Source organism: Pteropus alecto, unplaced genomic scaffold (assembly GCF_000325575.1).
Source record: "Pteropus alecto unplaced genomic scaffold, ASM32557v1 scaffold101, whole genome shotgun sequence".
NCBI lineage: Eukaryota > Metazoa > Chordata > Mammalia > Chiroptera > Pteropodidae > Pteropus > Pteropus alecto.
This window is the reverse complement of record NW_006432945.1, coordinates 16,027,941-16,046,682: the sequence shown is the minus strand read 5'-3', so window position 1 is coordinate 16,046,682 and position 18,742 is coordinate 16,027,941. Positions and strand designations below refer to the sequence as shown.

General features: G+C 41.4%; 1 long non-coding RNA gene across 2 annotated transcripts in view; it reads right to left on the bottom strand.

The window, feature by feature from the left end:
- The window catches only part of LOC107195382, a 230,687-nt gene that overhangs the window by 137,021 nt on the left and 74,924 nt on the right, over positions 1-18,742 (bottom strand). For both annotated transcript variants that reach the window (XR_003045065.1, XR_001516511.2), the window contains one exon: positions 10,691-10,752. This is a non-coding gene — a long non-coding RNA (uncharacterized LOC107195382). The remainder of the gene's footprint in view (positions 1-10,690; positions 10,753-18,742) is intronic.

Below are 18,742 nucleotides of genomic sequence, written 5' to 3'. Positions count from 1 at the left end.
AATGGGCTGTGGTGTGTACCTCGTGCTGAGTGTGGTTTGAGAGAGTTGGTGTGAATTAGAAATGTCAGGAAAGTGAGACCCATCCGCCACAAGGTCTGCTATTCTGGGTTTGAGTTTGAAATACCAAAGTGTTTCTTTAGGATCGAAGCTTTGGCAGCATGAGGCGGGCACAGGGACAGGTTCCAGTCTGGCCAGAGGCAGAAACTCCACATTCTCCTCAGGAGACGTGTAGTCTGAGAAAACGCTTTTGGTTGCTTGAGTGTACGTGTGCACATTTACTTTGGAGTACTTTCCGAAATTTCTTAAGTAAAAATGCTCTACTCCAAAACAGGGCAATCGTGATAGCTGTTCATTCTGTCTCTGTCTGTTGCTGTCTCTGTCACACACACACACGCACGCACGCACTCACACCCCAGTCTTTACTCTTTGATGCTTTACCGTCACTGCTTTCGGTTGACACACTGAACTGGAAAGAGTCCTTCTGAGGCCACTCAGAACTCGCTCCCTGAACTTCCAGGAGGAAGGAAACACTCCAGGGAGCCCTACACCTTTCTTCTAAGTCTGGTGGGTTTTACTTGAAGTCAAAATGGCAAGTGAAGTCTGAAGTACGCTCCCAGCATGTAGAGGAGGAGGGGACTTGGGCACACACAGGCCACCCTGGGCCCAGGGCCTCGCTGCACCTCGGGGCAGAGAGCACTGCCACTCAGCCCGCCACATGACACACCCCGTTGGGAAAGGTGCCCCGAGAGCTTGCGCCAGATGTTCAGGGCATCGTGCACCTTCCCGAGAAATTAACTTTGGGTAAAGGCAAAGCAGATGCCTGGCACTGGCCCCCATGATGGAAATCAAAACTGTCAGGGAACAAAAGACATGGGAAATAGAAGTCCCCTTTGGACGCCGCGTGACTCAGGTTCACCTTTCTGAGCTTCCGTTAGTCCAGCTGCCCAGGAGGGACAGGTAACACAACTGCCACTTTCACAGAGAATGGGCCTGACTTACAGGTTAAATCAGATAAACTTCACAAAAAAATCTGAACTTCGCTGGACTGTTACGGTCGGAGACACTGTCTTTTATCGTTGTAAACCCCCAAACACCTGGGAAAGTGCTCAGGTATTTCGTGAAATGGAGAAACTAGTATAACTTTCTTTCCAAACACGAGATTTCCATTTTTTTAGGTTCAATTTAGAGCATTGTTGCCACCATCAGCGGCCTCCTCTCTTCCAGTGGCCTGAGGAGGTGGCGGTAACTTTGAGGGCATTGGTTGTCTGGTATACCTAAGGAGAGGGTTTGAGATAGTGAGTGTGACACACCTGGAGGTGCCCAGCAAACACCCTAGAACACAAGGCTGACATGAAAGTGTCAGGCTGCTGACCTTCCAGAGCACAAGTGTGCTTGGACAATGACCATAGCAATGATGTCCAGTGTTGACCAATGACAAGACACTCAGAATGTTCTGGACTAAGATTCTCATCATTCTTGACCGACACTAGGGAGCTGGGAGAGTCCTCTCTCAGGACTTCCTACTAACACTGCAAATGCCTGAATTTTAATTTTTCACCGTCCTGGTTGGAACAGATTAATTAGATTTAGAACAAATGCATGTACCTTTATTGCACCTTTGAAATATGAACTAAAGTTCACACTTGTTAGAAAGGCACTGTATAAACTTTGACCTAGGAACAGGCTATAGAGCCCATATAAAACTTGTGTAAGTGATTTACCGACTCACAAAGGTGCTTCCTAATTAATGAACATAGCTGTATAAAGCCCTGTGGGAACCTCCAGTAGGGACTGCTCCCATATATCATTTGGAAGCTCCTTTAATTCCTGCTTTTAGTCACATTATTGTTTACTATTTCCCATGTGCTTTTATGCATATTAATTAACCTGAGCCACGCAAGAACCCCACAAGGTAGGATGACAGTATTACTGCTTTACAGGTCATGGAGCGTGAATGACAAAGACAAGATAAGAATCTAGCACTTTTGACTCCTCAACCATTTATCTTTAAGAATGGTCCAGAAAAGCCGTGTGTGTTCCCACAGACTAGCAGTTATTGATTCTGAATGCAAAGCTCATATGACAGGTGTCTTGACAAACAGGAAATGGATGACTGAGCCTTCTAATAACTGTGTGATTTGAAGAGGCAGATCAAGAAGACATGATTACCGGATGGGGAACAGATGGCTTTCCTCTGCCGTTCCACAGCACGAAGCGAGGAGGACGCAGAGCCCACGTGGGTGCTGGTAAACAAAAAGTCCCCCTTGCACGCCTAGCACTTAACACTCTCCTCTCCTGCCCATGAGAACAAACCTGTCACAATAATTGAACAAGCACATTTGAGGTTCTGATCATCAGCTTCTCTTAGAGGTTAGAGAGCGAGAAAGAGGAGGAGGAAGAAAGAAAAGAAAACATCACAGAATAAACAAAACCCAACAATATTATTTTGCTCTTTGTGCCCGGTGTCTCATCACGGCTGAATCACCAAGTTGCATGCAGACGTGAATTGAAGATGTGTGGATAAGTGAAGGGCAACCTTTATGATTCTGACAGTGGGTGGCACCCACGGCTGGGGGCAGGGACTACACAACCTTTGTGGATATACTGTCAAAATGTTTTGATTGAAGAAAATAAAAAATTAACCCGTCTCCCTTCAAGCTTTGCCTACCCTAAAACATCTTCCAGTGAAACGAAGTTCTGCATCCACCGCGCCGTGCAATTTTCAGTCCGTGGACCCTAGTTTCTCCCACCCATCCTGCACGCTTCTCTTCTTCTTTCCTTGACTGGTGCAAAGCATCAGAACTGCCCGCCCTCCAGGTCCTCAGCTGCTCGGCACGCTCAGCCCATCACAGCCTCGTTCGGATCAGCCTCCTTGGGCCTAGGTATTTTGATTCCAACCACAGATGGACAGACTTTCCATCCTCCCATTTTCCTTCCAGGGACGCCAGTGGTTTAAGTCAAATACTGTGCAGCTCTAACCACTTAAAACAGAGCCACTGATTAAGACACATAGCGCTGTAACAATTGGATGCAAAGCTCCTGTTCTGAGCGACTGGCATCCTGTGCCCCGAGAAGAGCCAGTCCAAACACACTGGAGACTAAATGGAGTTTGGTGGTTAACCGTGTGTGGTTCCCATGGACGGCATCCACGTTTCCATGTGCCGTTTTCAGAATATCCAAAAAGAATCACGGAAGTGGCCAGACCAAGGGCTTGGTATGAGTGATAAACAGAGGCGAGAGAAGTGGAGACTGGCTGGGCAGATGAACTTGTCAGAAGGTGGCTTATGGACACTGAAGCTGGGCACTGTACCTACCCTCTGGCTCAAGTGTAGGCTGTCCTTGCTTAGATTCCGAAGCCCCATCTTCACAGGCTCAACGTTAGGATCCAATTACAGACAACAGAGCTTTATTTGATCCATTTTGGTTTCTATTCATCTACAGGTATTTATTGAGCACCATCTACGTGCCAGGCACTAAGTGACAGAAATAAGCAATGAACAAGACAGATGAGGTCTCTGCCTTCAACATAATTTGAGTCCAGTTGGTGGAAACAGAAAACTGACAAATAAACAAGGCTACTTCAGGTCATAAGAAGTGTTATGAAGAAAAAGGAAGGAATTAAATAAGGAGAGATGCTAGCAAGTGATTGGGATGCGAGAAAGACCCTTTAGGTTGGGTGTTCGAGAGGTCTCCTATGGCAGAGGGTGAGCAAAAATGTGGCTAAGACTTTAGAGTTGAGACAGAGCCAGCCACACAAAGATCTGGGGGAGGAGGGAGGCCCACAGAGAGCATCTGGAGGGAGAGGGAGCACCACAGGAGATAGGCCTAGGGTAGGACCTCGGGCTCTGTGTGTCCTAAGGGAGGCCATGTGGCTGGAGCATCCTGAAAAGGGTAGCGAGCAGATCAGAGGAGGCTGGAGAAGCCAACAGAAGCCACATCATGTAGGACTGCAGGCCATGGTAAAGAGTTAATATTCTATTCTAAATTCTTATTAGAAGCTTTCGAAGCATAGCCACAAAAACCACATTCCGCTTTCTTCACTTCAACTCAGTAGTCCCGTCTCCGAAGTCTGCATCTGACAGCTTGATAGCTACATTAGGGATATCAAGTCCTAATCTCTGGCCAGTACCACAGTAAACTAGAAGTATGCACGAACTATAAGTGGATAGGATTGCAAATCATTCACTAATGGCTCTTCACATTAAGCTTTTTATAGCAAGAATCTGTTTTCTCTCATTTGGCATATACAACCTAATAGCTTTTCATAATTTACCATTCTATTTTGGCAGAAAATAGACATTAATTCAAAAGAATGGCTTCTGGAGATAAATTTTACCCTTGTCAGTTATCCAAGATGGGAAGGCTGTAAAGGATGTCTTGCCAAGAAAAGGGTAGGTGATATCTCTCTTGATTAGTAGTTAGAGCCAAGTAAAGTTTTATATGAGAGAAAAAAAAACAACAAGATTCCAACCCAGACTTTCCAGTGTTAATAAGAAACTGGGAATTAAGTAAGACAATGGACCTGTAGCTAAACAGTGAGTAAAAGCAGAGACTCGGGCCTGGAACTAGTTTTCCCCAAAATGTACACCGAACAATTTCCGCTACACAATTTCACAGGAATATCGGTCATCTGACATGTCCTAGGCATCTGGGCTCATGAATATTCAGGCAGGTAGGGTGCTGAATACTTTACTGAATGCTGACATCTGGCACTCCTGGATTAAGTGATGCTTCTAGTCCTGGGAGAAATACAATAGCTTAACTACTAAGACTACTGGCTTTTACATAGTGTTCACTATTAATGAAAAAATTCATCCTCTGTCAGTCTAATGAGGCTTTTCTAGGTAATAAGTTAGTGCAAGACATTGTGCTAAGGTCTAGAGAAATATGAAGTTTTATATTTACAACCTTGTACCTGATATTCATCAGGCTTTTTCAGGATGTTTTCTTTGTTTCTAAGCCTTAGGTACAATTCAAAATATCGAATCTTCCTGTATCACTGAGAAATTTTATGACTTTATTTGATAAACTGCAAAAATCATACTTTAATAAAAATCTCAAACTCTAGGATCTTAGTGTTCAATTGGCCCTAAGAAAATTGCTGGAAATGTATGGGGCCACAGTGAACTAGAGATCCCACCCAGCTCAGGATTGTTCGGCCGAGGACCCTTGGGGATTATTAATGAGTGTGAAAATCTTGTATACTTTTTGTCTTTCCATTTCTAAGGCACGGCAAGTACAGGTGTTGATTGTAGGTAAAGCACATTTACATTTCTAAGTTGTTTTTCTCATTACAAGCTATGCGTTCATGCTAGATTGTTGGTGCCATAAAGAATCCGTACTTTAAATGGTAGGTTACTGTATCTTTTCCCAACATTTCTGCTTTGCTGGCCCTCTGAGAACACAAGTTCTTTGCACGGATGCTTCACTTCTTCACTAGCAGCCTCTACCTCGACCTGAAACGCAGGAGCCACGTCAGTTCAGGTCTTAATGATCATGGAACCTACTATACATAAGTCTTTTCAGTCTTTTCTCTAAAAACACTAAATCGTCCAGAACTGATAGTTTTCATGGAAAGTCCATTACTTTGTTGCTTCTGGCAGACGCACGTGTTTTTCTTTGGCTGGCCGGGCTGGTGGCATTCCAGCAGCATGGATAACTGGCGACTCTGCCGAGTTCCTTCTCTTAGGCTTGTCAAAGTCTTGTCTGACACAGGTAAACTGGACATGACTATATAAACACTCTAGGCTTTCAGTGCCGCCTCTAAATTGTCACACCCTGCCAGAAAGTCTCCCTAGCACGTCAGTGAGTGGCTAAAGCTTTCTGGGCCCAGCATGGTGCTTCGCCACAAGATAAGCTTTTGCAAGCAGGACTTTGTCTTCAAGGTTCACATTTTCCTTAAACCTTAAGATCCGAAGGCTTCACGTCCAATTCCATTGCCATTTCTTTCCCCTTGTCATTTAGGGTTGGACGATCTCCCTGTTTGGGACAGTGGTCCCATTACTTTCCAGTTGTGTTTCTGTCCCTTTCACTTCTCAGCTGTAAGTGTGTTTATATTGACCCATATATTGGCTTTCTCTTTCAGAACACTTTTGAATAAAATCGTAAATAGGGATCTCAGCTGCTTTTTCATTTCATATTCCACGGTATTCGTGAGAGGGACAGTGAATTCTACACTGCCAAACGTTCTCCCTGCTCTTGCATAGAACTGCCCTCTGAGGAGCTGTCACTGGCTTTCCACATTCTGCTAACGCTGACCGACAAAGCATGGGAAATTCAGAAATCCGCTCTGTAAAATAGTCCAACAGTGTGTATTTTGCTCTCTTCTAATTTCTATCATGCTAAGTAGCCCATTTAAAATACATGTGTTTTCCTCTAGACTAAAACTCCTTTAAAACAACAGTGAGCACAGTTTTCACTCAGCACTGTGCCTCTTCCAATAAATATTTGTTGAACTGAATTTAAAACCAGCTTCATATACTCATTAGATTTAATTTGGTCTTTTAACACAGCTTCATTAACTGATGGATCTTTTTAAAGTTTCAATTTTATGGTACTCTTTGTATTTTTCAAGCTTGAAACTTTTAAAAATAGGAGGTGGAAGAAGTCCATCCATAGCCAAAGTGGTTGAAGTGTTTTAATTCCAAGGTAAAAATGTACATTGCTTCATCTGCATCTTGAGTATAGATTTATGTTTGGCTCCTCATGATAAATCTGCCTTCTAAAAGATCACCTAGGATAATGAAGGAAAAGCTTCCATCCACCCTTACTAAAGAGAAAACCTCTGGGCTTAATGAAACACAAGATGTCTCCCTTGCACGAGATATGATGCAGCTGGATAGAACTCTCTGATGGGTCTTTATCGCCAAATGCCCTCGTCTCCTCCTCATTCCCTGCAGCACTGGGTAGCTGCCAACTTGCTCAGACTGTCGGCATCTGGTAAAGCTCTGGTTTGATTGCCTTGGTCAGGTGGGGTAGAAGCAGACCCAGGCATTGCTCTTCCGGGCACGGTTCCTCTATTACTGCCGATCCACTCTGTAAGTGCAATCACCTTGAAAATCGCCCTCTGATTTTCCATCACTCACATTACCTTGCTCAGTCAGTTTCTTAGCTACTTGGAATAAACGTGGAATATTTATTAAATTAAATTGCGCCAAGGGGCCCCAGGATCCTTGGACTTTAACTACATTTATAGTTGATCATCCAGCTAAGTTTTTCCTGAGAGGGGGAAAAAAATAGTCAAAGGCTATCTTCTAGGATTTCCAGATTGCAAAAATGCAGATCTTGTCAGCAGTCCGTGATAGTCATTAAACAGGGCTCTGTCTGGCCTTGAACGAGATGAAGAACCCGGAAAAAAGTGTTAGCCCTTGGTTACCAACAAGTCAAGTGTGACTTCAGTGCCTTTTTTTTTTTTTTTTGCTCAAGCCTAAGCATAAGCCGAGCGATTTTAGAATTAATCAGATTTCCAACCGCATAGAATTCTGAAGGCTGCCTTTGTATAGACCATAACAACGCTTTGTTGATAAGGGATTCTTGACCTGACCCTTTGCTATGGGAGTTTCTTTACAGGTAACTGGACTGCCCTAGGTAGACAAGATTTATCTGAACCAGTTTGTTTATTCAGAATAAGAGAAAGGTTTAATTTCTTCATATCATTGATCTGTGGACAACTTTCAAATATTTAAAACGGCCTGTGAACCTGTCTAATACAACTTAAAAGCTCAACTTAAACACTTAAAAAACATGTGAGAACTTATTAGTGACGAAGCCTGAGTAAGGGTTTTAAAATAAGTAAATGAGGCATAAAGTTATAAAACTGTACAAGTATTTTACAAGCAGACATATCATTACTACACATACTTCTCATAGAAACTCGAAAAGGAACAGGACAAGCTTTATGCTGTGGAAACACAATAGGAGCCCTTGCTTGAGAAATAATATAGGAGAAGCAGAAAGCTATCACTTAGTAGTACGTTATATTCTATGTTATTCTTTTATTGTAAGGTGTGTCCTTATTTCTGTGTCATTGTGATCTCGTATGTAGCATATGGCATATAATACCCTTTTTAAGGCAAAAAGTGAAATATATTATCTCATGCAACCAAATGCCAAAGCCGGGGTTTGAATCCTATCAGTCCGTCTCCCCTTTTATTCTCCCCTTTTCTCTTTGTTTCTTTCTCTGCATGCCAGTCCCATTCCCGGGCTAGCTCTAACCATGGCTGCTGCAGCTCTCAGGCTCACATCTTGGCTTTAACATGAGAAAAGAACTGAATTAAATACTCATTTTTGTTTCTGCAGTAAAAATGCAACATCATGTTCAGTTGCCCCCTCTAAAAGGAATTGCATCTCAAAAGGCTTTAGTCCATAGACAAAATGTCAACGTGAAAGTCTTGAATATTTTAATTTGTATATGAAAGAGATCTTCTCAGTTAATATATTCAAATAAAATACGAATTTCAGAAATAATACAGTAATGAGGCAAATGAAAACCTCATATACCTTAGGTGGGAATGTAAAGTGCTGTAACCACTTTCAATAACAGGTTTGCAGTTTCCTATAAAGTTAAACATACATTTACCATACAATCCAACTTTCCACTCTTATAAGTTCCAAGAGAGTATCCAAGAGAAATAAAACTATGAACTCATAGAACTATATATACACCAATGTAAAATAGAAATTTTACGTGCAATAGCTCAAAACCAGCAAAAACCCAAATGTCCATCAACAGGTGAATGGATAAAAAAAATTGTGGTATATCCATACAATGGAATACTACTAAGCAATAAAAAGGAATGAACTGTTGATACATAATACAACATGGATGATTCTCAAAATAATTATACTAAGTAAAGGAAGTTAAACAGAAGAGTTAAACATATTGCATAATTCTACTTATTTAAAGGTCTAGAAAGCAAACTAATCTATACTGATAGGAAGCAGTTGCCTGAAGGAACTGGGGTGCAGTGAGGAAAAGTAGGAGGGAGAGATTATAAAGACCTGTACCCTGGAAACTACAACACATTGTGAAGCGAAAGTTAAAAAGACCTAATAAATGGAGAGAGATACCATGTTTGTGGATTAGAAGACAATATTAAGGTGTCAGTTCTTCCCAAATCGATCTCTAGATTCAGTGCAAACCCAGTCAAAATAGCTTTATTTTTGTAGAAACTGACAAGCTAATTCTGAAATTTATATGGAAATTCAAAGGATCTAAAATAGTCCCCTGATAGAATCTGAAATAGAAAAATCAAGTTGGAAAACTTACATTACCTGTTTTTAAGCCTGTAAAGCTACATTAATCAATACGGATAGGGAGATGGATAAGTGGGATAGAATTGAGAGTCCAGCAATAGACAAACTCATATTGGATCAATGTTCTATGATCAAGGTGCCAATGGGGAAATGCTTTTCAATGAGGAAAGGATATTTTGATCAACAAATCGTGTTGGAACAATTAGATATTCACAATTAAAAAGATTAAACTAGATCCTTACTTTCGTAATATATAAAAATTAACTGAAAATGGATTGTAAACCTAAATGTGCTACAACTATAACCTTTCTGAAAGAACATATGGAAAATCTGTGTGACCTTCAGCTAAACAAAGATATCCTACACTGAACAAAAAAATCTGCAAATAATAAAAAAGCAACCGATACATTGGAATCCATCAAAATTAAAAAGGTTTGCTCATTAAAAAACAGTATTAAGAAAACAAAAAGAGAAGGCACAGACTAGGGGAAAGTATTGCCATAAGATGTATCTGACCAAGGACCTATATACAGCATATAAAACTATTCAGATCTCAATAATAAAAAGACAAGCAACATAACAAATAAGCGAAATGTTTTAACAGACATGTCACAAAAGATATATGTGATAAATAAGGACAGAAAACGATGCTCAAAGTCATTAGTCATTAGGGTAATACAAATAAAACCGCAGGAAGATATTAATACACACCCATTAGAATGACAGAAATTTAAAAACTGACCGTATCAAATGTTGGCAAGGAAATGGAGCAACTAGAGCTAATATGCGTTGCTGGTGAGAATGCAAAATAATACGAAAAATGTAGGTAAACATATATATATACTTACCAGATATCCCACCAATTCTATTTTTCGCTTTTATTCAAGAGAAATAAAAACATAATCCACCCGAAACTTGTACTCAAATGTTTACAGAAGATTTATTTATAATAGCCCCAAACTGGAAACAACCCAAATTTCCATCAACTAGAAATATTTTTAATCAGACCTAATTTTGAAAAGTAAACAAACATTCAGACCTGACTGGAAAGTCTGCAATCACATGTTTTTCTCTGAGTTTATAATCATAGCCAAATGTCTTAATCGTCAATTTAAAAGTTTTGATTTTTTACTAAAATTTAGAAGACACTCCTCTAGGACCCATTAGTACCACTCTTATAAAGGGGAGGACAAGGAGGCGCCGTCATGGTTTTGCTCTTTGCAGTAACAGCCATACACACAGCATAATGCTGAAAGCGGTTTTAGGAACGGCCTCCAAGCAAATGCAACCTCCGTTCAGTTTTTGTAACCAGGCTTTCCCGTGTTTCTCTCTACATATCTTGATAGGAGGGAAACTTTTCAAGTGGATACCCATTCCCTGGACTCTACAGAGAAACCCCAGACTATTTATAAGACAAGGTTTGAATCGCCAGTACCTCGAGTCCTTGTGTGTGCACTGCAGTTCAGCAGCATCTTCTGAATCCTCTTGAGAAGCCATCTAGAAGAAAACATGAGAACCAGTTAGGAAGCAAGCTTTTCCTTTGACGTGTGTTAGCATGAAAGCCTAGTATCTGATATGGGTGGGTTTCCACCTTCTAAACACACACACATGCACACGCACGCACACGCACCTACACACACACACACACACTGCCTTTAATACAACGTTATCACTTGAGCAAAATACTTTCATCTTTAGCTGATCCAGTGATGGGAAACTTTCATCTTTAGTTCATCTAATTTGGCCTAAACTGATTAAAACCCTCGTCTGAAACTATCAGGGTGCCAGAGCTCCCATACAGAGGGTAATTCGAGGAGTTCCTGCTCCTCAAAAAGCCGTCCAGCTTCCAGAAGGATACCAGTAAGAAGCAGGGAGTGGTGAGGCTGAATTGGGAATGCTAAAGGGGAAGCTGTAAATGTGCCTTCAAATTTTATTTTGGATTCTAACTTTCATATGCGCCCACTCAAGATTGGGCTGCCTGATGTCACAGTGAATTCTTGAGATATCCAGAGCTGCTTTTTTCAGAAAAAGGTATGTTTGGGCTACAAAAGAATGAAAACTAGTAACACATGAAGAAGTAATGAAACCTTCTAATTTAATAGTTTGTATTAACTAAATCAATAGAAGCGTAAATCATTCAAAAACTTTGATAATCCAAACTTTCACATTTTATCAGTAAAATTCATACCATTTTCTTTGTAGTCTTTTAGAGGAAAACATTGCAAATGTTTTCTCTTTAAGTTCAAAACAGAAAGGAGAAAGAAAAACATTCATTTCTGGGAAAACATACACATTTGGAAATTTGCTTTTGAACAACTGAGATCTGGATCCACGTTCGTGAAAGTGAAGCGAAAATATCAATGAACCCACTTTGCATTATTAGGCCTAAAATTGTCTCTGAACAGCAGCGATGTGCAGCGCTGGCCTTCTTCCTCGCGGTGCCCTGCACTTGGTCTCAGAAGACCAATGCACTCTACTTTGGAAAAGTTTTTTGCATCCCACACAACCCTTGTTCAAATCTCCTTTTACGAAGAAAAAGCACCACCAACTGAAGAGATCCTTGTCAAAACATGCAGATTACCCTCCTCTAATCTGCATTGTCTAGGAAAAACAAAGATGCTACAGGCAGCCTCAGAATTAACCTCTGCATTCTGGTGGTGAAGCCCATTCCACTGGCCATGATGATAGGTCCCAACCTATGGCGAGGAACTTTGTCCAGTCTATAAAAATCAGTCGTGGGTCATGTGTGTCTTATGCAAGATTCAAGCAGTGTGACCACATTTGATAAGCAAGTCTCAAAGGGAATTTTCCTGGTATCCAGAAAGCAACCATTTATTTGCCAAAAATAAGAACGAGGTGTAATGCCCAGACCAGGTTTCACTGGTACAGAGCCTCTCCCTGGATCTCTAAAGATGGATGTAAGAGTATGGGGAACTGAAACGACTCAAATTCTGTCTTTTATTGATTGTGGGGACTTTGCAAAGCTCTTCTGCCATGAGTATCCATTATGAGAACAGAGAGGAAAATATTTGAGGTTCAAAAGAGTTAAAACTTTTTTCAGTGTTTGCTTATTGTAGAACTGATTAAATGATGCTATTAACCCTACATCGAACCAAAGCAAACAAAACAAACAAACAAACAAAACTCTGTGAGCACTAAGAGTTTGAATCAATAATTTAGGGCTTTTACAAATGTAAATCAGTAGGAAAAGAAACAACAGCAGTAATTCACTCTTATTAAAATGATGGAAGAATTAGTTCTGGCCAAAGATAACACAGACCCTCAAATCAACTGTCTCAGGCAAATCTCTGTGTTCTTTCTGACTCCCTGAAGTCTCAGGAGGTGTTCCCAGGACCCCACTGAGTAGTCAACCAGTGCCAATTCCACACGCTCTGAGCTTTCCCGGTAAAGGGAGCAGTAATGTCTCAAATCATCTTGTGCGCACTGGGTCCAGATAATTTTGGACTTAGGAGAATAATCTTTATGGATCTAATGTATCTCTAAGGTGTAAGTTGCTCCCTGTTTTGTTTGTCTGTTTTGTTTTGTTTTAACTCTGTATGCACAACACACACACACGCACGATCCTAAAAGAGTTTCCATTATCTCCTTGTTATTTTCCCCTCAACACTCAGCTGACATGCCTAATGGCTTACGTCAGGAAGTGGGTATTCTGGAAGTTGGTGATACAGATGTCTGCATGTTTCTTCAAACTGTATAACTTCCCTAATACATAGTGAGAAGCTGTTTAGCAGACAATGTGGTGCTTCGAGATGGCCATGTGGGACTGGGTTATTTCCAAATATTCTAGTAAATGTAAAAGTGTGATGTTTCAGGGTAGCCCAAGTTAAAAAAAACATTGTGCTCTTGCCTGAAACCCCTTGAGAAGACAGCCTACCACGTGTCTTGCTATTGCACCGACCATCCATTCAAACTTCTGTGTTCACAGAATTCTCCCATCCAATGAGTCCTTTGCTAGGACTTGAGAGAAAGAGAGGGGGAGGAAAAAAAGAAACTCTCTTTCCTCTTGGGCATAAACCTGGGGCCAGCAGGTCTTGGAGCTATTTGCCATCTTGCCATCTCATGGAACATAGGAATGAAGCCACTACTTTAAAAAGACAGAATTGAAATACGTATAGCAATTACAGTCTACTGGCATGTTTCAAGTCCTTGCATACAGCTGTGTCTAAAACTGGTTCTATCCCTACCCTTTTTGGTTAGGAAAGCCAAAAAAATTAGCCTCCACTCCCCTCCCCGACACACTTTTTCTTAGTTAAAGCCAAATTTAGTTAGGTTTTCCACCATTACACAAGGAGCTGATACAGATGGAGAATAAGCGAATTGTCGAGGCCTATTCCAAAATTAAAGTTCCCAATGTTCCAGGGATAATTACATTATAAATTGGGTGTGGTTTTTCACAGGCAAAATTGAAATCTGAAAAAAAATAAAAATAAAACATCAATCAAGTTTGAGAATAACTTTCTTTAAACCTACAGTGCTCCAGCATTGGAACTATTTTGTAAGGTAAATACCTTTGATTTTATGTTTGTTGAGAGATATGCATGTTTTAATAGATAGATAGATAGATAGATAGATAGATAGATAGATAGATAGATAGATAGATAGATAGATAGATAGATAGGCAGGCAGAGAGGAGATGGGTGATGCTGATATTGCTGAGGTATCTGTAGCCCTGGGAGATACAGCATCATGCAATATAAACTCTCTCGGCCTTGCATCGAACATGGAGTATTGTCTTGAAGTTCCTGGAATTGAAGGCTTTGTGAACACCCTCACTCATGATGTCTAACTCATACATTTTTTCTTTCTAGATTATGTGGGTATATACTTTAACAGTATAAGCTCTTCGTAAAAGGTGCTAAGTATCACTTTGGCTGATAGATTGCTTTTAACATTTATAGGTGCAGTGAAATCTAAAACTACACAGAGAAAATCTGCAGTGGGTGGTGACCTTTCAGGGATGGTGTTGAAATCTGGTTCATGATTAAAGCAGGGTGTGGTTAAAAGGGGAAAGGATGGAAAATTCTCTTTTGGCAACTTGGTAGAGATGTGGGGTTAAACTGTCAAAACAGTCACAAAAATCTGTTGCCAGAAGAAAAAAATAAAAACTCTTAACAGCAGCTTTAAGCTGTGCCAGGCACGGTGTTCAGTGCTTTATGCTCAACTTTATTCGATTCTAAAAGCCATATAGATTTTATATTGCTATGCACGTTACAGATGAAGATGTGAAAGCAGAGAGTCTAAATAAATTTTCCACAGTGTCACACACACCCAGCGGTGAAGGCTAGGTTTGAACCTAGGTCTGTCAAGTCCTTGCCTCATGCTCTCGCCCTGTCAGTCATCACCGCTGCCACGCCTCTCATCCGTGTCGGTGCATAAACACTTCTCCACTCCCCTGCACGCCCTGGACTTTCTCCCTCCTGATGATTCTCATATCCACTGAAATCAACGCACAGGAAATACTGACTCATGACCATGGAAATATGTTCTATTTTTCCTGGAAACTTCCTTCTTCTCTGTCCCTCAATCTGGACCATCACAAAGAAAATAATTTTTCTCATTAAAGGAAAATAAAAAAAACCCACCATCTAATTTTTTAAAGCATAAGATCTTAATTTTCTTTTCTAACTCTGTCCAGGAAGTTTTTTTACAGCAGTCAAGCTTTTCAAAGCCTCCAAAACTCACAAAAGGTAGAAACCGGATCTGTCCTGGCTTAGCACACATCTTTAGCTGTGTCTGGAAATCAATGGCCTGTTGCTAAAAGTCTCCTGATACTGTCCCTGTGTGGGAGGGGTGGCCTTCTGAAAGAAGAGATTCACCCTCAGAGCTACTGCAGGGGAGTTAGTGCCGCTGGACCCTGGCTGAAGGGTGACAAATGCATGCGTTTGTGACGGTCTCAGACAGGACACTCAGCAGTCTCTTTTACTTCTAACATGAACACACGTTCTCAGCCGAGGCCAATACTGGTTAATAGTGAGGTGCTGAGAGAGAGTGAGTACCTTGGCCAAGCAGGATCAACTTCATTAAAATTTCATGTCGGTTAAGGTAGATCGACTTTTTCCTGTTACTTGTTACACTTTTAAAGCATCTTTAAACACTGGGATTTTTTCACATTAGAATGTGAGGGCATGGTTATCATTTATCAGTTAAAAATGTACAGCTCTTTCAAACATATCAAGTTCGAATGAGATGCAGACTCCCCGCTGCCGACCGCTCGGCCAGCATACTCAAGCTACTCATCTTTCCACTCTAGCATCGTCCTTCTTTCGGCCAAGAAGTATTTTCCCAAAGCTAGCATGTGCTTTGAACGTCAGACTTGTAGAAACAAACGTCTCTCAAACATCCAAGTATTCTGGAAGGAAGGTAAGAGGCAGCTTTTAAAAATCTGCAAATGAAGGTGGTGAGCAGAAATTTAGAGGAAGAACAGCTCCGACGCTGGGGAAGGCAGTCCAGGTTTACTCTGGCCAGCGGAAGCCTCCGGGAAGAAGGCGGAGGGAGGCCCCTGCACCTGGTCCTGCAGGGAGCACATGCGGTGAGAAAGCATCTTCCCGGTGAGTTCCCACCAGGTGAACAGCCTGTGGCCTGCCTCTAAGAGTCTGTGACCGAAGAACGGTCCTTGTCCCAAATGGCCACAGCTGTCTCGTTGGTAAGTATTAGAACTTAATTTGTCATTCAACTGTGGTCACATTACAGGAAGCAATAACTACTAGAGAGCTTTCGCCATGCCCTGCATTGAGGCAGTAGAAAATCTGGCATGGTTGCCATGGTAATCCTCCTGGCAAGACAATGAGAATCCTATCACTATTGCTAAATGGTGCTAGACTCTGGGTGGTCTCTACCCTCAGGAGTTATTTTCATGTTTCCTTATAAATGCATCATAGAAACTTTTAAAAAGAGGTGTTAGATTTAAGAAGGGAAATAGAAAATAGGAGAATAATCTCATTAATACGAGAGTCACACTTTGACACACTGGACACAAAATTCAGTCTTCCGGGGGAAAGATAGAGCTGGGAAGATGTGGCACAGAGGAGTCAAACCCAACCTGAAAATGTTTACAAGTACGGATAAAACGAAGAATGAAGGTTTTCAGGTTCATCACTTCATTCTTCTGAAAAACTTAGAAGAGAGAGAAGGGGGCAGGTACATGTGACACACTTTAATGCGACCATATGCCAGGAGATGACCATCTGCACAATGACAGGTTTTTCTGTTCTAGACAGGCTTCTCAGACCTCGAGAACAACAGTATCTGACCCAGGGTAGACACACAGATGACTGCTTGTCTATCTGAAGCAAATCGTCAGCATTCATTCACCAAGTTGGCCTTTCAATATTGTTTACTGGTGGTTCATTAATTACATTTCAAATAGGATTTTCAAGTGAAAATCTGGACATAAGTCACTAATCGAGGTTCCCTTTAGGGAAAAGAATGATGAACAAAAGAGAAATTGGAAGTCCTACCACATGGCCTTAAACATTTGGATACATGTTTCATCCGTGCATTTAAGAAGAGAAGAATGAGAGAAAAATCTGCTCTGGAATTCTGTTCTTCTCATTCTAGAACTTTTCAGAAGCCACACAGGAGCTTCGTCCTATCTGGGCTGGGTGCAAACAGGCATCAAAGCGAAGGACTGGACTGTCCCGCTCCCTTTTAGAGTTCTCAAGGACTTGGAGAAGGAGCCGGGGCAGGAGGGTCTGTGAGATGCCAAGGGGTGGTCGGCCGAGCTGAACACTTTGTAAATACACATTTTGCTATGCAGAGTTCCTGTTGGAGACACAGAGCTATTCGGAATAAAGGAGAAGTAGGCGGGCCTCCACCTCAAACTCAAATCAAGACCTCTTTCAAACTCTAAAAATATTTGGCTAAACATGCTTAATGACTCCAGATTTTGAGATCTCAGTCTGCCAGGCCATGGGGAGAGGTGAGTAGGTGCCCACTGGAACAGTGTGCTAGCGAGTGCAGGGCTCTCAAGGGAGTTACGAGGAAAGCAAATATTCTGGTCCCTGTTCCCTGAGAGCTTATGGCCCAGTAGAAAACGGGCCACCACATAACTGCTTATAAGAAATGCTAAACTAGAGCTGGTTTTCAGTCAAATCACTAAAAAAAGAGAAAAGAAATAAGAAATTCCTGAAGCTATTTAATCAGCATGCTTGTTGGCAGAGACCTTCCTTTCAAGGCTCCCCCTCCCTCCCTGATTTCTGTCTTACACCAAATCTCTCGTGGTAAATCTCAGGAGCCTCGTCTGCCAGGACGCCACCCACAGGACACACCTGTGCATTCGCAGAGCAGGGCCAAACGCTGATATGTTCCTTACTCGATAGTGAGGGTATCTCCCAGGCTGGTAGAATTCATTCTTACAGTCTCATTATGTGAATTTTCTGGCTGAAGAAAGTCAAATGAAGTTGCTATTAACTTCTAACTTAGCCCAGAAACCAATACGGCATTGCCAACGATTGCCCTAATTACTTGCAGATGACCACAGCCATGTCAGTGTGCAGATGAAATGGCAGGATTTCAGCATTAGTTTTTTCTTTTTTTATTTTTTCGTGACCAATTTGTTGACTGGTTGCTTTAGTCAAGTTAATTTGGACTAAGGAAAATAGAGAGGACAGTGACTATGCAAAAAGGAAAGGTGACTCACAAAACAAGTATCAGAATCTGAAATTTGGGTGGAGCATAGTAATCATCTGAACCACCCACTTGGAGAAGTGGGGCCATCCTTAGGCTATTGAGACTTTTATCCTATCTATCGTGTATCTATCAATTAATCAACTTATCTATCTATCTATCATTTGCATACATATGTATCTTTACACAATCTACATATATGTGTATCTGAGTGTGTATTTCCTGTGCATACAGTTTGGTCGACAATTACACTGGTGCCTGCCAACACAGCATGCCTCTCCGCTTGGATTTCATGGCCTTGTGTAGGCCCCACCCACACTGACTCTGGGCTCAATGAGACATAATCAAGCATGATGCAAACAGGCTTGATAACCACTTGCACATTGGGGCTTATCATCTTGGAATGTTTGCTGTTGGAGTCCTGGGCCTCAGTGTAAAGCAGTCTATCTTGCCATTGAGAACCCCAGAGAGAGGAAGATGCCTAGGCAGCCATAGCTCTCATAGTCATCCACTGAGGAGCCCGCCTGTGAGAGGAGAAGCCTCAAAGGGTTCAGCCCTTGTCCAGCCAAGCCTGGTCAGTCCACAAAGTCATGATAGCAATAAAATATTGTTTTAAGCTCCTAAGTTTGGATAAGCGGTGTATTACACAGTAACAGGTAACTGAAACATCCATGTGTGTTTCTGCGTATATGACATCCACAGAAATTTTCCAACTTCCTCTTATATTTTTATTTATTTTTAATTATAGTATGTTTAGCAAGTAAAACAAAGTAAATAAACTTTACGTGTACATTTTAACATAATTTATAACTGTAAAGTGAACAACCGTGCAACCACTACC